This window comes from Phodopus roborovskii, unplaced genomic scaffold (genome assembly GCF_943737965.1).
Source record: "Phodopus roborovskii unplaced genomic scaffold, PHOROB, whole genome shotgun sequence".
NCBI lineage: Eukaryota > Metazoa > Chordata > Mammalia > Rodentia > Cricetidae > Phodopus > Phodopus roborovskii.
In genome coordinates, this window is record NW_026126682.1 from 6,103,766 (window position 1) to 6,110,216 (window position 6,451).

The window sequence follows — 6,451 nt, forward strand, 5'->3', positions numbered from 1 at the left end:
AATAAACAAAAAGTAAAACATGGTGTGAAAATTTTAGGAACTTGAACAGGAACCACAGAGGCAAATACCATTAGCAGAATACAAGAACTGAAATAGAGAATCACAAGATTTTTGATAAGATAGAAGAAACAGAAACTTCCATGAAATGTTACATTCAAAGTTACACTGAAAACAAACAACCAAAAAATATACAGGCAAAAGACATTCATGAAATTTGGTACTCAATGGGAAGAACAAATCTATGAAAGTTAAAATTACAAAAAGAAGAAACCTAGGTCAAAGGCACAGAAAATCTTTTCAATAAAATCATAAAGGAAAATTTCCTTAACCTAAAGGAGGTACCTATCAAGTTTCAAGAAGCTTAGAGAACACCAGATAGACTGACAGAACCAGAAATAAAGTCCTCTCAGCACATATTAATCAAAATAATAAATGTAAAGAGAGAATATTAAAAGTCACAATGATAAAGATCAATACCTTAAAGGGAAGTCCTATTAAATTAATATATGACTTGTTGGAGGAGAATATAAAAGCCAAAAGGGCATGGCCAGATGGTCTACAAAGTCTAAGAGACACAGAAGCCAGACCAGATTATTATACCCAGAAAAACTTTTGATCACTATAGATGAGGAAAATTAGACATTCCATGGTAAAACCAAAAATTAGCAGAATTTATTAATAAATCCAGCTATACAAAAATTGCTAGAGGGAGTATGGGAGTTGCTAAGGAAAATGGGAATCAGTCTACCTCAAGACCCAGAAATTCCACTCTTAGGAATATATCCAAAGGATGCACACTCATACAACAAGGACATCTGTTCAACTACATTCATAGCAGCATGATTTGTAATAGCCAGAACCAGGAAGCAACCTAAATGCCCTTTAACTAAAGAATGGATGGAAGAGAAAATGTGGTATGTTTATGCAATGGAGTACTACTCAGCAGGAAAAAGCAATGGAATCTTGAAATTCACAGGCAAATTGATGGAACTAGAAGAAACCATCCTGAGTGAGGTAACCCAGTTACAAAACAACAAATATGGTATGTACTCACACATATATGGATTTTAGACAGAACAAAGAATTATCAGCCTACAATCCACACAACCAGAGATGCTAGGAAGCTCTAAAGAGAGACATACATGGTCCCTCAGAGAAGAAGAAAGGGACAAGATCTCCTGAGCAAATTGGGAGTATTGGGTGAAAGGAAAGGGAATTAAGAGAAGGAGAAGGGGAGAAGAGAGGAGAGGAAGACTTAAGAGAGCAGGAAGATTGAGTTGGGGTAAAAATACAGGAGAGCAAGAAAAGAGGTACCATAACAGAGGGAGACATTATAGGATAAAAGAGAAATCTGGCACTAGGGAAATGTCCAGAGATCTACAATGATAACCCAAGCTAAGAATCTAAACAATAGTGGAGAGGCTACCTTAAATGTCCTTTCCCTATAAGGAGATTGAGTACTGCCTTAAATGTTATCCTAGAGCCTTCATCTACTAGCTGATAGAAGCAGAGGCAGACACAGCTAAACATTAAACCCAACTCCTGGAACCCAATTGAGGAGAGGGCGGAGTGATGAGCAAAGGGGTCACTATTAGGTTGGGGAAACCAACAGAAAGAGCTGAGCTGAACAAGGGGGAGCTCATGGACCCCAGTCAGGTAGCTGGGAGACCAGCATAGGACCTAACCAGACCCCATGAACTTGGGTTTCAGTTAAGAGGACTGTGCAGTCAATTGGGTCTCTAGTAGTGGATCAGTATTTATCCCTTGTGTACAAATGGACTTTGGGATTTCGTTCCATATAGAGGGGTACTCCCTCAGCCTAGACACGTGAGAGAGGGCCTAGGCCCTGCTGCAAATGATGTGACAGACTTTGAAGATCCCTCATGGAAGGCCTCACCCTCCCTGGGGAACAGAAAGGAGATGACAGAGGGAGTTGGTGGGGGGCATGGGAGGATGGGAGGGATGTGGAACTGGGATTGACTTGTAAAACAAGATTGTTTTTAATTTATGGAGACCTGGCATTTTTTTTTATAAGGAAGCAAAAATTTCACACTGAATAAAAGACAAAATATTCCTGCTCAGACTAAATGCCTGCCTGTAGAATAATGCAAATAGATCCATACTTATCACCCTGAGATAACTCAAAGTGGAGCAAAGAACTAAACATAAAAGCAGACACACTGAACTTGATAAATAAATAAATAAATAAAGCGATAATCTTGAACTACTGGCACAAAAAAAAAAAAAAAAAAAAAAAAAAAACACTTTCTTCAAAGAACACCAATAGCACAGGAATTAAGAACAACTAACAAGTGAGACCTCATGAAACTGAGAAGCTCCTTTATGGCAAAACCTACCATCATTCAGACAAAGCAATAGGCAACGTGATGAGAAAAGAGTTTTAGCAGTTACAAATCCAACAGACGGAGCCTGGCATTGGAGGAAGAGGGGCCAGAAAGAGTGTAAGAGCTACAGAGAGTGGAGGATACCAAGAAAAAAAAACCTTCTAAACACAGTGTAACAGGTGCATTTATGAACTCACAAAGACTGTGGCAGCATTCACAGGACATTCACTGGTCTGTACTAGTTAGTGTCCTATAATAGGGAGAAGAAGACGCATGCTCTTTTCCAGACCCCAAAACTCTCCAACTGAAAAATTGGTTTACTCTAAGGGAGTCTCACTGGGGAAGCAAAACACTCTTAAGGTAATTCCAAGAAGATGCAAATCAAAACAACTCTGAGATACCATCTTGCACCTATCAAAATGGCTAAAATAAAAAAGACCAAGGCAGTTTATGCTGGAGAGCATGTGGAGAAAAGGGAACACTCCTCCACTACTGGTGGGAGTGCAAACTCGTAAAACCACTTTGGAAATCACTATGGGGGTTCCTCAAGAAACTGGGAATCAGTCTTCCTCAAGAACCAGCATTCTGCTCTTAGGTGTATACCCAAAGGATGCACATTCATACTACAAAAGACATCTGCTCAACTACATTCATAGTAGCATGTTTTGTAAGAGACAGAACCATGAAACAACATATATGCCCTCAAATAAAGAATGGATAAAGAAAATGTACATTCACACAATGGAGTATTACTCAGAGGAAAAACAAAAAACAACAACAACAACAAAAAAAAGATGATATTTTGAAATTAGCAGGCAAATGGATGGAACTTGAAGAAAACATCCTGAGTGAGGTAAACTAGTCACAAAAAGACAAACGTGGTATGTACTCACTCATATATCGATATTAGACATAGAGGAAAGGATCACCAGCCTACAATCCACAACTCCAGAGAAGCTATGAAACAAGGACTCTAAGAGAGACATACATGGTCCCTCGGAGAAGGGAAAAGGGACAAGATCTCCTGAGCAAATTGGGAGCACAGAGGAAGGGAAGAAGGAGTGAGCAGAAAGAAAAGGGGAAGAAGACACGAGGGAACAAGAAGGTTGAACTGGGAGGATAATGGAGCAAGAAAAGAGATACCTTAATAGAGACAGCTGTTATAGGCTCAAGGATAAATCTGGCACTCGGAAAATATCCAGAGATATACTATGATGGGCAACTAAGAACCTAAGCAACAGGGGGAGAAGTTATCTTAAAAACCTTTCCCCTATAATGAGATTGATGACTACCTTATTTGGCACCCTGGAGCCTTCATCCAATAGCTAATGGAAATAGAAGCAGAGACCCACAGCTAAGCACTGAGTCAAAGTCCTGGAATCCAATTGTAAAAAGGGAGGGGTGATGGAGCAAAGGGGTCAAGATCATGCTGGGAAAACCCACAGAAACAGCTGACCTGAACAAGGGGTACCTTATGAACCTCAGACTGATAGCTTGGAAACCAGCATAGGAAAGAACCAGGCACCCTGAATGTTGGTGTCAGTTAGGAGGGCTGGGCAGTCTATGGGGCCCCTGGTATTGGAACAGCATTTATATCAAGTGTATGAATAGACATTGGGAACCCATTGCCCAGAGGGGGATCCTCTCTCAAACTAGACATATGGGTGAGGGCCCACGCCCTGCCCTAAATGATTTGACAGACTTTGATGTTTTCCCTATGCAAGGCCTCACCCTGTCTATGGAGCAGAAGAGGAATGGGATGGGAGTTGGTGGGGGATCATGGGAGGATGGGAGAGGAAACTGGTATTGATATATAAAATAAGATTTTTGCTAATTTAAATTAAAATGGGGAAAAAAGAGCAGGCCTCATGCTCAGCAGTAGAAGACAAAAAGCAAATGAATTCAAGGGTATCTTTGAAGGTTCTGTATTTCATAATGTGTCAGTACATTTTTTTCAGCCTTAAAAGTCGTTTGCATATGTATTATAGCTTTTAGTCTTATGTTTTTATGGGATTCCTGTGTGCAAACCTGTGTTTCTCTTTTTTGTTTGTTTGTTTTTATAGAAAACCTAGATTTGTTTATTAACTCTTACAAAGACAAAAACATCAAAGAGTATTTGCAGACTTCTTTACAGATTACTTACTATGTCACAGAAAGCTAAGAGGGCAGACAGTCAAGGATCTAAGTTGGGAGAATGTAATAGAGCAACTGGAGAATGAAGAGGAGGGCAGAAGCTAGCACAGAAGTATTGTGTCCTGGCGAGGTGTGGCTGAGATGTTCCCCAGAGGTGACCTAGAGTCAGCCTGAAGTAAAGGACCCATGCCTCTAGGGAAAAGGCTATATAGAGCCTGCCTCCTCTGAGGCCTGTACTTCTCTTCTCGGAGTTTTTCTTAACCAGTCTGTATAGTGTGAGCTCTGTAGGCCTTCTGGCTGACAGATGTACATATGGCAAAGGCAGGAATTAGAGGCCTACTAAGGAAGACACCTAGAGCCAAGAAGCTTGGGGGTAAATGAGAAACAAAAATACCCACTCTGTTAATTCACCTTTGTCTCAGTCTCTTCTGCTGATGATAGCTTACTGTCTCATTATAGTCTGTCTTGCAAAGTAAGTTTTGGAGAAGGAAAAAGCCTTTCACTAGCCCCACTCTGGACTGGAAGATGCACCAAGTTCTCGCCTACCATTATGAGATCATTGTTTAGCAGCATAAATCATCTTCAGGGATCAACATCTGCATCCTCAAACTGCCCAGCAACAGCTGGTGTGGTCTCTACCTCCATGCCATCTTCATAATCTCTTACTGAATCTTCTGTGCTGACTCCTGCCATGTTATATTGGCTCCTCACACATTGAGAAAGCATCCCTTCTAATCTCTCCAATGTGGCTTGCCCTTCTGCTGCTAAATGGGATAGTCCTTCTTCATAGGTATAAAATGTAGGGATGTCCCACTGTCCTTGTTCATCTGCTTCCACATCATACACTTCTCCATCATAATCATCAGAGTCTTTATCCTCAGGGTCTGGATGCAGGGCCTGGCATCCACACATCGCAGTGAACATTGCCTCCAATGTTGACTTATCACTGGGCACAAGTATACTTTCAGTAATGGGTTCAACATCATCACTGTCTTCCTCATCTTAATCAGAGAGAGATTCTTTCGATTCTTCTCCAAATTTGGCATTCACCATAACATACAGATGCTCTCGAGGATAAGCATTTGGGTCCTTGGAAACCGCATGTAAACTAATCGTGGGGTATTACAGTGAGAATCCTAAACCAGAACCATTTAACCAAGACAGACAGCTCTCGGCAATGTAAAAGGTGCCGGAGCCAAGCCCCTTCCTGTTCAGCACAGCCTCGTGTCTGGCTGTTGCAGCCAGAGCCGGTCTTCTGATGCAGGTGGTGGGAAGCTCTTGAGGAAGCTCATTGTGGGTGAAATCTTAGCTGTGCACAATCCTAGACGCCAAGCACCACAATCCCAGAGCGCATGAGCAGGCCCGCCTGTGTTTCTGTTTTTATGTGTGTTTCTTGTACTTTTTCTTTGGTTCTCTTTCTTTTGTTTGTTTGTTTTATACTATTTTAGTTAGTTTGTTTTGTTTTATCTTATTTAATTTTAATTTATTATTATCCTTTAGATGCCTGTTTGTTTCCTTAAAGGACACAAAAGGAATGTGGATTGAGATGAAAAAGGAATGGGAAGAGGAACAGGATTTGAGGGAGGGAATATTAAGCAGAATGTATTCTATGAACCAAATTAATCTTCAGTCAAATAATAATTAAATATTGGACAGAGCCTGAGGAATAGCACATAAGATTGTCCTCTGGCCTTCACATGCATGTAGGTAACATGCACACAACCTATACATATATGTGTACCTACATGTATATCAACACACACATTGACAGAACTTAGACAATATACAGAAAATTTTGTAAATTATTTTTACATTTTATCTCCAATTCTCTCCTGAGATAATAAAATTATCTTAATAAATTAAATGTGTGAATACAGTCAATACATTATGACTGCATAATTTGGAAGCAAGAGGTTGAGAGAACTCAGAGGGTGACTCCCTTATAACAGACACCCTGCCCATTTTCAACAGGA

At 40.4% G+C, this 6,451-nt stretch overlaps 1 pseudogene; it reads right to left on the minus strand.

Moving 5' to 3' along the window:
- Nucleotides 1-4,898: 4,898 nt before the first annotated feature.
- LOC127214173 (methylosome subunit pICln-like) lies at nt 4,899-5,776 on the minus strand (annotated as a pseudogene).
- Between the last annotated feature and the right edge of the window lie 675 nt (nt 5,777-6,451).